At 42.0% G+C, this 16,992-nt stretch overlaps 2 long non-coding RNA genes across 2 annotated transcripts; one reads left to right on the forward strand and one right to left on the reverse strand.

Annotated features, from left to right (window-relative positions):
* Nucleotides 1-2,008: 2,008 nt before the first annotated feature.
* LOC310839831 lies at nucleotides 2,009-4,694 on the forward strand. Its single transcript, XR_014561678.1, has 3 exons — nucleotides 2,009-2,250; nucleotides 3,299-3,390; nucleotides 3,481-4,694. It is a non-coding gene; the product is annotated as an uncharacterized lncRNA (long non-coding RNA).
* A 6,183-nt stretch (nucleotides 4,695-10,877) lies between these two features.
* LOC310839833 lies at nucleotides 10,878-16,665 on the reverse strand. Its single transcript, XR_014561679.1, has 3 exons — nucleotides 16,540-16,665; nucleotides 13,027-13,081; nucleotides 10,878-11,003 (listed from the first exon to the last, which is right to left on the reverse strand). It is a non-coding gene; the product is annotated as an uncharacterized lncRNA (long non-coding RNA).
* Between the last annotated feature and the right edge of the window lie 327 nt (nucleotides 16,666-16,992).

Below are 16,992 nucleotides of genomic sequence, written 5' to 3' on the forward strand. Positions count from 1 at the left end.
CCTCTTAACTATGGTCCACATTGGGGCTGTATAAGCAAGAGCAATGAGCAATGAACCCATCGCTGAACACAACAGTGAAATTGGGTGGGGAGTGGGAAGTGGGTTCACTCTGTACACACTAATTCAATTACAAGATTTTATAACTTTCCTGACGAACTGAAGGTCGGAAGTAGCCTCAAGGGCGGAATGAAGGCAAAATCTTATAGATCGGCACTGGGAGGTTTATAAAACTAGCTTCGGTCCATGCAGCTGAGTAGGAGGAAGACTACAGGAATGCTGAAGAGCAGCAGTTAGGGCTCCAGAGGTAGACTTGAGGGGCTAGCTGTGCATTACATGCAAATTCGGGTAACAAAACCCTCCCAGCCACTTATTCTTTAAGCCCCCATATCATCTAAGGCAAGTTTCCTTAAACTCGGCCCTCCAGATGTTTTTGGCCTACAACTCCCATGATCCCTAGCTATAGCAGGACCAGTGGTCAGGGATGATGAGAATTGTAGTCTCAAAACATCTGGAGGGCTGAGGTTGAGGAAACCTGGTCTAAGGAAACATGTTCAGCCTTCTACTGGATTAGTTTCAGCTACCCAGAATCAAAGAGGAAAGTCAAACATCCACACAACACTTCAGAACATGGGATGGGGCTCAGTGAGTTTGCAAGGGAAGGAAATTCCATCACTGCATCCACATCTTACATGCCCCACAGTTGCCAGGGAGGCAGAAAGCAATATGTCATAGAAGGCCTGGGGTGGTGGGCATGTGTGCGGCATTTGCAGCCCACAGGCCACATTCCTCCATGGGCAACATTCCAGGGGTTGCATGCCAGTGGTGGGCAGAGCAATGCATTTAACCATTGCAGAAGATTGCATTTCAGCCGTGAGAAAGTTAGAGGTTTCTACACACCCACTCACAGATCCCTCCCTCCTCAAACAAGCATCTGGGGCTTTTTAGTTTAGAGAAAACACAGGTAAGAAGTGATATGCTAGAAGTGATAGTGCATAGCACAGAGAAAGTGCATGGAGTAAAGTTGGCCTTTTAAGGAAAGCTGCTTCAATCCACGCAACCTGAACCTGCAATCTGCAAACCCTCCTCTGAAATTCACACATCTCTGAATTTTGCGAAGTTGTTCTCCAACCCCAAAATGCACACAAGTGAAAATACCATACCGGAACGAAGAATAGAATCATAGAGTTGGAAGGGATCCCAAGGGTAATCTAGCCCAATCCCTATGCATTCTCTTAGGGAAAAATTGCTTGCAAAAAACCCACAAAAAACCCACCTTGCACTAGGCAAAACTGTATACAAAAGTATGTGGGTTTTTTTAAAAGGAGAAATGTGCATGGAATTGCATAAAGATTTTCATGTTCCTCACCCTTTTAAAATTGCACTGAGATGATTTACACCAAAAAAAATACCCAAAAAAAACCTGAGGTGAGGGAAACCGAAATCATCAGATTTCCCCTATCCTAGTGGAACCAGGGCTGGAACTAGATGCCAGCCTTGAAGGCAGCAAGCCAAGTGGCATCTCAAACCCTGAACCAAAGGGACCTAAACCTCATAGACCCAGCAATCTTTTACTATTCCACTGGGACAAAGTGTAAAAAGTCTGTTAATCTTATTTAAAAATAGCACAGTGCAACCAAGTATTGAATGCCAGAGATTGCTATTCTGACTTCAGCAAAAACCAGTGTAAATCCAGAATAGCCTTAATGAAGCCAGTGAAGCTGAGATCACCATTTGGCTGAAAGTCAACAGTCTGATAGCATGCCAGATTCCTTACTGCACTCTTTCCGTACGCGCCTGTGTGTTAAGAAAAGAACATGGTTTTTTTTTTCTTTTAAAGAGAGTGTAAATTTCAAGCAGTCTAAAAGTACATTCTGTGATTTTGAAAACAAACAAACAAACCCCTTTGACGTAAAGAAGCACCACGGATTCGACAATATTTTGATTGGGTATATGTGTTTAAAGGTGCCTGCGTACACACGCATACACACACACACTCAACAACTGAGCAAATATATTTGCTTCATGGGGGTGCAGTTTGGAATTATCTCAATGGCCCATTCAAAGCCTGTCAAGGATACCAGCAGCGAAAGCACACTGTAATGACACTTTTGCAATGCATGTGTGGCCCTGTGGCCTCTTTACCAGATGGGTGGGGGGTAGTAGATACGAGACATGGTTAAGCTCGGGGAAAGCAACTGACACTAATTGTTGAAGACCTTGTAGATCAGCAAGCTGGCTCAAAATATTTGCGTGATCTTCTTCTCCAACATTTCACCAATGAAAATAGGGAAGGGGGAGGGAGGGAGGGAGGGAGGAGGAGGAGGAGGAGACGACTATTTTCACCTCACGCCTGACGGGATTCCCGCAGCCACTCTGGGTGGCTTCCAACATTAATAACATGGCTCAGAGGGTCAGATAACTCCATAACCTCCAAAAAAATTACAATGAAAGTAGGAACATCCTACCATACGCTCCAACATTTCTCTGGTGAAATTAGGGACATTCTCTAAGGAAAAACAGGACATTCTGGGATCAAATCAGAAACTGGGACGGCTTCTGTAAATCCAGGACTGTTCCTGGAAAATAGAGACTCTTGAAGGATCTGTTCTTCTGCAATTTCAGAAGTGCCCACTTCCAGTCACAAGCTTATAATGAACCACTTGGCTATAACAATGCCTCCCACAACCATCTTCACATGTATGGCTAGAATGGTCTTGACTGCCATTTGTTGTTTGAGATTCAGACTGACGTAACAAAAATCATACGTCCTTGGTTGTCTAGGTGCCCACTTTTGAAGTCTTGAGTCATTTATACCAAGAACTTGTAGCCCAAGAAGCCTCCCTATCAGGGGATAACTTACGATTCCAGGAAATAAAATGTGAGCTCTGGCTACCAGAGCAGCTTTAAAATGTAAATGAGCATTGAGCCTTAATAAAGTCTATTTATGCTCCTCTGTTTTAGCACAGTACATGCTTATAGGATTTATTGGGCACTTAGCAGCATGAAAGAGAAGCGTTGGCTTGTTATTTCTGCCAGTCCTTATGGCTATCTGTGACTCAGTGGCCTCTTGGAAAACACAAATATTTTCCAGAAAACAAATAACTGGTTCAAGCTGCAGTTTGCTGAGGGGGAGCGAGCCAGCACAAGAGCCTTCATTTATAAAGAGAATGTGCTTTTTAAAAGAAAAAGGGGAGAGTATACAAAATCCATGACTACCCAGTGGCAGAAACGTAATCAATGCCTCCAACCTACGCAACTAAAGTAACGGGATGATGCTTTTGGCTTCTTCACCAGGTAGGAACATTTCTCTGCAAGACTGAAAAGGCGGAATGCAGTGTCATCATTCTGTGCCTCTAGGGACTGGAGTAAGCCAGTGACTATGGTGATAAAGTTTCATGTTCTGGACCTGGAATGCTGTGAATTTGCAAATGAAATCCAGCTATTTGACTTTACTGAATATTTTTATTTACTGTATCTAAGAAGCATTTGGCTCTGTATGTGGTTCCTTTTCCCATCTTATCCTCACAACAACCGTGCAGTGCAGGTGCGGTTGAGAGCTGTTGACTGACCCCAGGTCACCCACTCAGCTTCCTAGCTAAGCGGGGATTTGAACTCATGACTTGCCAGTCCTTGCCCAGCACTCTAACTACTACTCCACACCTACTATGCACATGGGATTGTGGGCTGTGACAGAACCTCTTTCCCCTACCATGAGGTAAATCATGCTTTTCCAGAAGCTCTAAGAAGTACAGTGGTACCTTGGTTCTTGAACAGCTTGGCTCCTGAACAAATAGGCTCCCGAGCGCAGCAAACCTGGAAGTGAGTGTTCCGGTTTGCGAACATTATTTGGAAGCTGAACATCTGATGTGGCTTCTGCTTGAGTGCAGCAAGCTCCTGCAGCCAATCAGAAGCTGCACCTTGGTTTTGGGAGTTGAACGGACCCCCAGAACAGATTAAGTTCAACAACCAAGGTGCCACTGAAGTGTCCCCTTCATAAAAACGAAGTTTTCTATGATGTAACCAAAAAAATAAAGAAATATATTTAAAATATTGAAAGGGGGTGAAAACTCAACTGTTTACCTTATTCCACTTGCAGACCTACAGTTCACATTGGGGTTTAACAATCAATTTCTCTTTCCTGGGCATTCAGAGAACTGGGAACCACTCTCAACAGCCTCGGAGGACTACAGCTGGAACTCTGAAGTAGGGGGGAAATCAGCGCTATTGCTCTAAATGTAGCCTGGTGGTGATTCTGAAGATAGGCAGCTGTGCTGTAAGTTGAGAGGAATAAAAGTGTTTGGTGCTCACAATAACATTTTATGGTCCCCTTCTTCCACTTTTATTGTTAGCCTATTGGCGTGAAAGGAATGTGCCTCTTGTATATCCTAATCGGCTTGTTTATTGTGGGACCATGAAGTTTCCAGGCTCAAAACGCACATCACATTTCAATCCTGTCACTGGAAGCTGTCTTAAACTGAGTCAGGCCATCGGTCTGCCTAGCACCATATTGCAGATACTGGCCAGCAGTGGCTTTCCAGAATTTCAAGCAGGGGGCATCATCATGCTACTAGGAGATGCCAGGGTTGCAACCACAGACCTTTGCATGGGAAGGAAAAGCGGATGCTCTTCTACCAGGGCCCAAGATGGTGCACAATACATGGAGTTATCTCCTTCCAGAAACACCATGTGAATTAGGGAGAAAGGAAGTGACCAGCTTGACCCCATTTTCACCTGTGTGGGTCTTCCACACCTCCAGCTGCCTGCTACATACTACATTCTTCACATAATCATTCCTTTTAAGAGCAAACGTGTGTGACTGAGGGACTTTCAAGTCTGGAAGTGGAGAAAAAACACAAAGAAGACTGTGATTTCTACACCCTTAGGGAGGGACTACAGCCCACCCAATTGTTCTGCAGCACAGAGCAACTTCTTTGGTTGTGCTAATTGTGGTGCTCACCTAGTCAGCCAAAGTCATTACCTGGACAATGGTTTGGCAAGCTTGCTGTTATACGTACTACGGCCACAGATACAGAAACCCCAAAACTGGAAGGGACTCAGGGCATCATCCATACTGATCCCCCCCAACTCATGATGGTATGCTCTCCTTTTTAAAAATAAAACATAAACCCTGCTTTTAGTGTTGTTAGTACTGTTGCTTTTTAATTGTTGTATGTTGTTGTTTTTAACTTTTGCAAGCTGCTTTGTGTGTTTTTAAATGGAAAAGCATAGTAGGAAGGAAGAAATAAGCCCCAACGAGTGAGATATGTTAAAGCGAGCCATAGTGATTGGCTCCCAAAACACCTAGGGAGCTTTACAGTGCAGCAGGATTTGAACCCAGATGCCACTGGTCTACATATTCCACTGCACCATATTGGCTCTGACTTTCTGGGATTGCTGTAGGAGTCCTTTCTTCTTATGTCCTTTCCTACCATCTCTAAAAGAAAAGCTTCTGGTTTTTTCACAAAAGTATATCTTAACATTTTTTTCATCTCATTGTATATCATTTCCCAGAAACTTTTTACTTTTTTACATCCCCACCACTGATGAAAGAACGTCCCTTCTTTATCTTTGCATTTCCAACATTTGTTATCAACCTTATACATCTTTGCTAGTTTTACAGGAGTCATATACCATCTGTAAAACATTTTCATTACATTCTCTTTCAGCAACGTACATGCTGTAAATTTTATATTCTCTTTCCACAATTTTTCCCATTCCTCAAATTGAATATTATACCCAAAATCCTTTGCCCACTGTATCATTACCGATTTAACCTCTTCATCCTTAGTATGCCACTCCAGCAATATCTTATACATTTTTGACAGAGTTTTATATTCGTTGTTTATTATGTCTTTTTGGAAAGTTGATTCCTTTTCTACATAACCTTTTTCCTTCAAATCTTTTTTAATTATTTCATTTACCTGACGATAATGCAGCCAATCATATATATGCTCTTTAACTTGTTCATATGGCTTCAGTCTCCATTTCCCTCCTTCATTAGTCACCAGTTCACCGTGTATACCCCATTTTTTTCTCATATTAATTTTCTTAGCGCTCATTACCTCCAATGGGGACAGCCAGTGTGGGACTTTTGGTTCCAATATATTTTTATATCTTTCCCACACCTCTATTAATGAACCCCTGAAGATGTGATTTCCAAATCCTTTGTGAACCCTTTTTTTTTCTCACACCAAAGATACGCGTGCCATCCAAATCTGTTATCAAAACCTTCAAGATCCAATAATTCATTATTTTTTAACTTTATCCATTCTTTTCCCCTAAGATTCTCTATCCAAAACAGAGTTCAATCATACTGTTGTAGGTTCAAAACATCTCCATATTTGAACACATATGATAACCAGTGTCTGGTTCTTCTTGCTTTTGTGGTTCAGAATGATTTCAGCTTAAGAGACTGTGTGATGAAATACTTGGTCTTAAATCAGGGGGAGACTTGGGCTATTCAGCCATGAAGTTCATGGTATAATCTCAGGCCCATTTCTATCAACCCCTACCGCACAAGGTGAAATTAAATGGGAGTGGAAGAAGCCCCATGTTCCCTACCCTGAGTTCCGTAGAGAAAAGTTGGGATATGAACAAAAGAAATAAATAAGAGCACAATTTTTTATAAGAACATAGATATCTAAAGAACAAAGAAAAAATGTCAAATGTTCTTTGATAAATTTGATGTAGTATAGTGGTTAAGAGATGAATGAATCAGGAAGTCTCAGGTATAAACCTCACCTGTGCCATCAATTCCTGTTGGTGACCTGAACTGCTCCATCTGCAGTGCTGAAGTGAGGGATATAATACTTACAAGGTTTGTGTAAGGATTCCAACAATATAATTATGTGAAACATTTGCCAAGATGATGATAATGATTAGAAAAATGTCAAGACATACAACGAATGGTTGGTTGCTATAAAGTGTGATCCATTGTGTGGGAGTCAACCATGAGCACACACTTTGGACTTCTGTTCATGCAATTTTATGGGTTTAGCAACCCAATGCTGGCTTTGTAGTCAATAAGGGAAGCATTGTAATAATCCCAGCCTCCAAAGGATCACTCACGCTATAATAATACTGCACCTTTCATCTGACAATCTCACAGCCTTTCTCAAACTGTTCAGTGAAAATCATCCTGGTACCATCATAAACCATGTGGTGATATTTAGTAGGATTTCAGCATTCATTTCCACCCTAAAGAGAGAGAAAACTATGCCTAGGCACAATATGACCTATACCAAATTTTCCTATGTTTTGACTATGGGGCTAAAATCTGAGGTGGCATACTTCTATGGCAATATTATCACTCCCTAAGCTTACTTCCATGGATTGCACAGTTAATTAATGGGCAGGTGACAACTAATCTGGCACCCAACTATTTCTTGATAGCTGCAATACTTGATTTATTTACTGCATTTATCTCTCACAATTCCACCAAGGAGCTAAAGATGACACACCAAGAACTTCCCCTCCCCATTTTATTTTATCCTGAGATTCCTTTCCATGTGAACTAGCCCTGTGATTACTCCTGTTCCAAATCTCATTCAGGAACCTCTTGAAGGGGGGTTACTGTTGTCTGAACCAAGGACTGGGAAAGGTTGTGGACCAACGGGCTGAACTTCACTGCATGTAATGCTTTGAAGGAAAATGTAATGAAAATGATATATAGATGGTACATGACCCCAGTTAAACTTGCCAAAATATACCATTTGTCTGATAACAAATGTTGGAAATGTAAAGAAAATGATGGAACATTCTTTCACCTCTGGTGGACCTGCCCTAGAGTGAAGGCCTTCTGGGAAATGATATATAATGAGCTGAAAAAGGTATTTAAGTATACCTTTACTAAGAAACCAGAGGCCTTCCTTTTGGGTATTGTCGGCCAGAAGGTGTTAAAGAAGGACCGAACATTTTTTATGTATGCAACAACGGCAGCAAGGATACTCATCGCTAAGCACTGGAAGACTCAAGATCTACCCACACTGGAAGAGTGGCAGATGCAACTGATAGACTATATGGAACTAGCCGAGATGACTGGCAGAATCCGAGACCTGGGAGAAGAGAAGGTTGAAGAAGATTGGAAGAAATTTAAGATTTATTTAAAAAAGCACTGTAATTTGGTTGAATGTTAAGATGGAGGCTAGATCATAAACAATTGAGCACCACTAAATTAGATCCAATTAGGATGATAAGTGAGATTGAGGAAAAATCATAAACCTTTGGGAGAATTATTAGATTATCTTCTAAATGAATGGGACACAAGAATGTAAACAAGATGATAAATTGCGGGCAAGAATTGACAACGATGCAAGTGGGAGCGGGAGACGTGAGGGAGTCCAAAGAAGTTAAGAAATTATGTTATGATATATGTTTCATTGTTCATTATTTTTGCATTTATGTATAAAAATCTTAATAAATATATATTAAAAAAAAACTGTTGTCTGAACCATTAGTGAGTGGGCCCAAATTTTGAAGATTGGGCCCTAGGTCACATGACTGAGGTGAACAAGCTTTAGAATAGGTGTAAGTGTGTCCTTGTCCTCTCCCACTAATGCTGTGCCCCTGGAACGCTCCTTTCCAGGGACTCAGACTAGTGTAAATTACATCAACTTAAGTTCTGTCAGCTGAACCAGAGTGAGGGACTTATGCTGGTGTCTCTCCAGGTCATCTGGGGTGAGGGATTATGCCAGCATAGGCCTGGGTAGCTGGGAAAGTCCAATGTCCACCACATCCCAACTCTTTTATCCTGGTGGATCTTGGGTTTGGATTATGATGGATTATGCTAAGGCAGTGTTCCCAGTTTATCTTCTTCAAAACCAGTTTAAACAGGTCATGTCCCTAAATTAATTGTGCAGAGAGCACCAAGAACAGAGTTGTGCAAGGTAGCATTGCGACCAAACACTATATAGATTACTGTATGAAATCCTACATTACTGCATGAAATTAGGGTGGGTAGGGATTATTGTGTCATCTTGGGCTGATTATCCACCCACATCCTGACCTTTTTCCATTAGTTGCCTACCTGCTTTTTATTACCTTGACGCATAACAACTGCTTGTCCCAAATATGTTATTACGGACAAGCCGAATGGAACATGGAAACTTTGTGACATGGCTGAAAACAGGATTGCAGAGAAAGAGGTGGGAATGAAACCAAGTGACCTCAGTCTGCCGAAATGTGTACAATGCTTCACTTTCAACAGATCTCTCTCAAACGCAAGGTTAAGCAAATAGTTCCAAGGATTCCTGAACTTTTGTTTGCTAGTAGATGAAGGCCGTTTTTCTTTTCTGTCACGATCAATCAAGGTTACAGTGACTCTGCCTTCAAAAGCACAGCTTCTGCCACATTTATGTATGAATTCTGCTCTCATTGATGGTGTTCTAGGACATCGATGTGGCTTTTGCTCATATTGCCAGTTACTGCATAATGGCCACTGGAATCCACACCCAAGTCTTCCCATAGATATTCAAACCAATTGAAGACCAGCTCTACACAAGGGATGAGGAACCTGTGGTCCTCCAGATGTCACTGGACTCCCATCATCCCTCACCATTAGCCATGCTGCATGGGGCTGATCAAAGCTGGAGCCCAGAATACCTAGAGCAGAGCTTTCCAAACTTTTCATGTTGGTGACGCACTTTTTAGACATGCATCATTTTGCAGCACAGTAATTCAGTTTTACTAGCAAACTAACCCCTTTCCAGGCCTGGGAGGAGTGCGGGGAGCATTTGCCTGATATACCTACAAACTGCAGCTGACACACTAACATGTCACGACACAGTTTGGAAAGCTCTGATCTAGAGGGCCACAGGTTTGTTACCCAGGGTCTACATTCATGCCCATAAATTCCTTTCCTATTATCACCCTCAGCTAAAGTCTCCTGTGCTCTCAAATGATGCCACCCATTTTCTTTGCTCTTTCTTGAACATATGAAGCTACTTTATTCAGGAGAAGAGCAATAAATCAATGGCCAAGCATGTTTCCCACAAGAAAGCTTCAAGTTCAAGCTCCAGCATCTCCAGGTAGGCTAAGAATGGCATCTGCTTAGCTAGATAGCCCAATAGTCTGCCTCATTATAATCTAATTTATGTTATACCGAGTCAGACCATTGAGTATATATACTGTCCACAGTGACTGACAATGGTTTCCCAAAGCAAAGTCTCAGGTAGAATTCTTTACCAGGACTGCAGTATGAGGTTGTTTCTACTAGAAATTATGAGGATTTCAATTCCGTGTGCAAAAAATATGCCCTATCACTGAGTTTATAATAGCCCCGTATGCCTCAAACTCTTCCCAGAAGATCTATGTGATGTCACCAATCTTCCTCAAAAGCCACCTTCTCTATGAAGCATTAGATTGCAATGTTGGTATAAAACCTTACACAAAATTCAGACGGAAATTCTCAGGTGTCAAAAAAGGTTATTTATGTATGCCACTACTGCAGCCCATTTTCTGTTAGCCCAAAAATGGAAAACGAGCAAGGTCTCATCTGAAGAAGAATAGCAACTTAAACTAATGGAATATGCGCAGCTTGCAGATAGAAAAAGAGAACAAGAAGAACATACGTTTAAAGAAGACTGGAAAATGTTATTGAATATATGGGGGGGGGGGAATTGTGTACATTTGAAAACATTGGCAGTATTAAGATAAATTCAACAGTGTAAACAAGATTTGATGGATGTAATAATGGAATACTGAATGGTTTAGTTTATGTAAAATATGCAGGGATTTGTGATATGCAAAATGAACCACGGAAAGAGAAGAAGGAAAGTCATTGACATTTTAAGGTTGTTTAAATGAATATTCTAAATTGTAAAACAGAAAAATTAATATAAATTATTCACACACAAAATAAAATAAAACCTTATACATACCTTTGTTTATGGGTTAGATCTTCAAACATGGTGAGATTAAGGACTGTCTGTGGTTTGTTTTATTGCCTGGATGCTTTGCATTAGGTTAGACAGCTAGACTGTCAGAGAAGCAAACAGAAGCTTTCCCTTTGAAAACAAAGAAGCCAGAAGTCATCTGAATCTGCCGCTAGCTCTAATTGGATCTCACATATCCCTTGTAAGGCAAATAAATTGAAGCACAGAAAAATGTAGTAGCCCTTATATGAGCAAAGCTAGAGAGTAATTTTAGAAACTTCGAAATTAGATGGTAAGTTATTGCTATGATTAAGCAAGGCATAATTTGTCAGTGTTGTAAATTGAAACCCACATCTTTTATATATCCTTTACTTTTAACCTATTAACCTTTTAACCTATTAAAAAATAATCACTTCATCAATGAGGACTTCTGGCTCGTATTGCTTGTTTCATCACTGTCCCTATTAAATGGAATTGGATCCTGTCTTACGTAATAGCCAGTGTTTCCAAATCCATATGAAAAGCAGGTGATGATACCTTGTTTTAAATATATATTGTTTTCCAGTGCTATAGAGTAGAGATAGCATGGGAAGAAACTTAGGTGTCAACTGCCTCTCACATTTAGTCCATCCCACAATCCATTACTGTGGTTTTGGTAGCCTCAAGATTGGCCTTTCAGCTGGCACCATTTTCTGGCAGGGGTAGGTTCCTCAGTCCTCTCCTTGCAATATCCTGCCCTCAGTTGGGAAGACACACAACACACATCTGCACACTGCCAATGTGTTGGACAAATTTGCTCCTGACTCACTGCTTAGATTCCCAGTATGCTGGCTTGAGAGGGAGAATCACGAGCTGTCACATTAGCTTCTGATGATGATGTCATTGAAAAGTTGGTGGAAACGTCCCTCAGAGAATGTTGGGTTTATACCTTAATACAGTCACAAGCTGAACTGTATTAAAGTAGCATTGCTGAGGTGAAAAAATATTTGGTGGGAGTGGGATGAGAGGAAACCCTTTAATTAGGTGTTGAATTCAGGAAAATAAGGTCAGGCAACTACAGCTCCCATCCAGCAAGCTTGGTCAATGATCAGGTAGAGTAGAAGTTGTAGTCTGACAACATCTGGGGACCCAATGGTGCAGTGGAGGAACACTGCACTGGAACATATTTTCAATCCTTTCCTATTTACCTAGCAGTCCTTCCACAGCACCCATTTGCAGAGTTGCCATCTTCTCAAGTTGATTGAGGAAGCATCTTCTCAAATCGTGGGGAGTCAGGGGGCAGAGTCAAATGCCCTCTGAACACTGAGGGGGTCCAGCCCCCTCAAAAAATTGAGGGGCCTGAAACTGCCTCAGCCCCTAGGAGCTGGCACCAATGCCCCTTTGATTTCTCTCATTTCCCGTGTGTGTGTGTGTGTGTGTGTGTGTGTCTGTGTGTGTATCACTTCCCCAGCAAAGGGCCTTCAAAGCACTTATCTGGCTAGAAACATGAAATAGAATTTAAGAATCTACCGGTACATTAAAAACAAGCAATAAGTAGACAAGCATTTTAGAAGTCAGAGCAGAAGAAGAAGCAAGTCACAGCAACTCAGCTATCTGTAGGTGTGTTGCATCAAATGAGTGTGCATTCTCTGTATCTCGGTAGTGGAGGCTGGTGCCATGGTAAATGAAATTTAGTCCACAAGATCTGCTCCTGCTTACCCACACTAAAGCTTTATTCATTTCAACACCTTGATTTTTTTTGGTGCTCAGAATAATTTCATTGTTTACTATTGTCAAACAAGTGGGAATAAGGAATCCTTGCCTCTCTACTTCAAGCCACCCAGAGATCTACTTGTAGATCAAGATCTATCTTCTGCCTGCCCCTAAACTATTGCATGTATACAATACTAAGGCAGAAGTGTGCAGGACAAGCCCATCCATTCTTCATAACTTTGATATGAATGGTCATAGTTAATACACAATCTAAGCTTCTATAGGTTTTCTTCACCCCACTGCTCTAGAGACTGTGCTGGCAGCACCAGGTCCAGCCTTTCCACTGACTCTTTTCCCCATCCAAGCCAAGGATATATTCCTCTGACCTTGCCAGGCAACAGCACTCCCCCAGTTAGAAAGACGCATGCCACATACACTCATGCCAGTAACTTGCACAACTTACTCTTGACAGTTCTGCTGACTTCTTGCCTATGTCCCCAGTACACTGTGCTTGATCCCTGGAGAGGAAGAAATATGAGCACTCACTTTAGCTCCATATTATGTAATTGTGAAAAGCTGATGATAGATCTACTTTAAAACAGCTAACCCCGCTGAATGTAATGGGAATTACTTCTGTACATGCATGTATAAGATTGCACGGTCACTTCCCCAACCTGGTGCCCTCCAGATGTTTAGTGCTACTACTTCAAAGCACAGTTGCGATGGCTGGAGATGACTGGAAATGGAGTCCAAACAAGAAGTTTTAGTCCAAAATATCTGGAAGGCACCAAGTTGGGGGTGGCTGCTATATACACTTACCTGGGAGTAATTCCCATTGAACTGATTGGGACTGGCTTGCCCTGTACAATTTTCATGTGTTGCTTTATGAAGATGACTAAATAATTTACAGTTGAGGGAAGTGTGATTAAGTGGGGGAAGGAATCCCAAAATGTATGTTCAGTTTTCTGTTAGAAAAACTGAAGGCATTTTGGGATAACTAAGCATAAAATCGCTGAATAATTGATGCTTTTGAATTATGGTGCTGGAGGAGACTCTTGAGAGTCCCATGGACTGCAAGAAGATCAAACCTATCCATTCTTAAGGAAATCAGCCCTGAGTGCTCAATGGAAGGACAAGTCCTGAAGCTGAGGTTCCAATACTTTGGCCGCCTCATGAGAAGAAAAGACTCCCTGGAAAAGTCCCTGATGTTGGGAAAGATTGAGGGCACAAGGAGAAGGGGATGACAGAGGATGAGATGGTTGGATAGTGGTCTCGAAGCTACCAGCATGAGTTTGACCAAGCTGCGGGAGGCAGTGGAAGACAGGAGTGCCTGGCGTGCTCTGATCCATGAAGAGCCGGACACGACTAAATGACTAAACAACAACAACAAGCATAAAATGTTTTGCATCAACACCAAAGGCTGGAGTTTGCCTTTTTCATAGCTGCCATGCACAGGGGCAACACGTTTCTTGAGCTCTCCATTATGACCTCAAGGCCTCATTGGCCGGTCACCACCACTTCAGATCCCATGAGCATATATGTGAAATAAAGGGGAAAGGTTTGCCTTGAGATGCATCACTTTACACTTGTTTACATTGACTTTTCTGGTTTCTTTCTCCACAGATTTCTATATTTTATACAATCAGTTTCACAGCCAACGTACATCTCCCAGACAGCTTTTAAACCTACATTGTGTTCTGCTGTAATTTCCAGTAGCTCCTTACAGATTTTTGAGACCAGACCTTTCCCACTTGATCCTAGATTTAATGCTACAGTTTCAGACTGAGTAAGGGATTTGGTGCCCTATGCTTGAATCTGAGAGATCTGAGAGAAATCTGGATCTGGATCTGAGAGAAAATGGTTTAATTGACCTATCTCTACTAAAGATTAAACCTTTTCTCCTTAAAACTCAGAGCTCCGTTGAAAAGTGCTACTCATGTCAATATGAGGGAGGTTCAAGGCTCTACAAGCCCACCTAGTTTTGTGTATGTAGTTCTTAGGTTTTGAGTGTTTTGCTGCTGGTTTCTGCTGGATCATGCATTTGAATAACACACGAGGTCATTTTGTTCAGAGGATATGTAGCTGAAGTTGCTATCTCAGCAAGAGGTGCCTTGAACTTCAATTACCCCTTGGCACAGAGGTTTAATTTGGCAATCACAATTGTTGATCTTTGATTTTTATATATCTATATAAAAAAGCAGCTGTGTCATTTAAGCTTACTTTCAAAAAGTGGAGCAGATAAATAGCTCAGGAAGACACAGAAGGAGGAAGAGGGACTGAGAAGCCCCTTTAAGCATTCTTTGTTGGGGGCACTTTTCTGCCCAGGAAGTTGGAACGGTCACATAGCTAGGAGAACATATGTCCAGGTCATGTGCAAGGGGCAGGAGAGAACAGATCACACAGCTCCTTGACCACAGAATTGGCCTACTGCCATGAGATGGGAAAGATGCTTGTCACAAAATCAAATAATCTAACATTCAGCATTGCTGTCTTTTTATTTTTTAAAAGGTGAAAATTATTCAGTTTTCTTTTATGGTATATAGTTCTCTTTTATGATTTTGAATGACAAGCCTCTTATTCTGAGTCATGTTCATCTTTATTCCAGCTAAACTGGGATCTAATGGCTGGTTTCATTATAATGCAGAGTGGAATGATGTGAAAGAAGATAACAAATCTCTCTGGAGGGTTAATTCACCAATTTGTTTGCATGCACAATATTTTCCATCTTAGAATTATCAATCCAACTGCAAATAAAACTAAGAATAAGCCATTGACAAGACCTCCATAAAACAGTAATAATCCATTGTGTGGCAAGGTCCCAAACCCTCCCAGGAAATGGAATAAAGACACATGAAACAGTATTTTAGGATAATGGGCAAAAAAGGCCACAACTTTATTGGTTACAGAATGTGAGTGGTATTGGCTTAGGCATTGGAAACCACACGACTACTGTATATCTGACTCCTGCCCGTCTGCAGGAGTCTTGGAAGGGTTAATCAACAATAGGGGGAGCCCTGCTGATACAGGGGTGAGTCCTCGGCCGTGGGCAGTTTAAATAGCCTGTGCCACACCCCCGGACCGTCCAGATTGGATGGCCTAAGGAAGACATGGCCAAGGACCATCCAATGGTGCAGGGGCATGGGGAGGGCTTGCTCCCAACCCGCAACATCATCTCCACGGGAACGGGAAATGGCTTTATCAATTAAATGAAACTCCCACAGTTGGGGCACCTGCAGCTACAGACCAGGTAGTCCAAGGTACCATCATACATTTAGGGTTTAAATCAAGGAAGCAGAGGGAAAGTCATCCTGTGTGCTGTTCTCTAAAGCATATGTCTATGAATTGTTTTATTTTTAGGTGGGATAGTTTTAGTCCATTTAAAACTGGCATAAACCTGAATAGCAATGAGAGGAAATAAAATGGGCCATTAGATTTATAGGCATGCAGTTTCTTGGGTTCCTCCCTTTGAGATCATCAAGCACATGCCAGTAATCCAGAGATCGCCCTGCTCCATTGACTGTGCACCCCTGAAAAGTGAGGGATGCCAAACAAGCTCTCTTTATGCTTGGGAAGGTTCAAACCTTTGACTTTGAGGAGGCTCATCGTGACAATACATTTGCCAATCAAGTGGCGGATGAGATATTTAAGCTGCAATTGGGGATTAGGGAAAACTGTAGCCTTCCAATGTTGTTGGACTCTAACTCCCATCATCCCTGACCATTGGCCAGGCTGTCTTGGAGTGATGAGAATTGGAGGCCAGCAACATCGGGACAGGTTCCCAATCCCTGCTTTACACACTTACTTAAGAGTAGGGATGGGAGAGAACTTCAGTTCCCATTCAACGGCAAACCTGTCTAAAGTGCACTTTCCAAAACACTATGTGAAGCAAAACACAGCCACACTTAGAAATTCACACTTCTTTGGATTTTGCAATACAGTTCTCTAGCCAGGTAATGTGTACAAAATGGCCGCTCACCCGGTCAGAAGGTTGCGGTTGTGCAGCAGCCTCACGAAACCCCAGAGGGCCAGATGTCTTCGCCGTGTCAGCCAGCCGTTGGAACACCTCCCTGGCCAACCGCCATCCCGAAGTTCAAATGTGCCCTATCAGGGGCAAGCTGAGGGGTGGAGCCTGGAGGGAGATAAAGGCCAACTGCACAACCCTGCTTAACCCAGCCCTCCACCCTCCATCTGGAGGCTGAAAATGGATATATACCCAATGCTTGAGCCAAAGCCTACCTACATCTGTAATCAATAAAAGCTGCAGACAGAATGTTGCTTTTGGGGGGCACTGTGGGTGTATATGCAAATGAATATACCAAGGTGAACTGTCGGGGTGATATGCTTTGCAAAAATGTGTATCTCAGGCAAAACTGCCTAACAGAAATGTGTGCATTAGGAGAAACCCACACTAAGATGAATTTTTCTTCAA

This window comes from Podarcis gaigeae (assembly GCF_964106915.1).
Source record: "Podarcis gaigeae genome assembly, chromosome: 2".
Lineage (NCBI taxonomy): Eukaryota > Metazoa > Chordata > Lepidosauria > Squamata > Lacertidae > Podarcis > Podarcis gaigeae.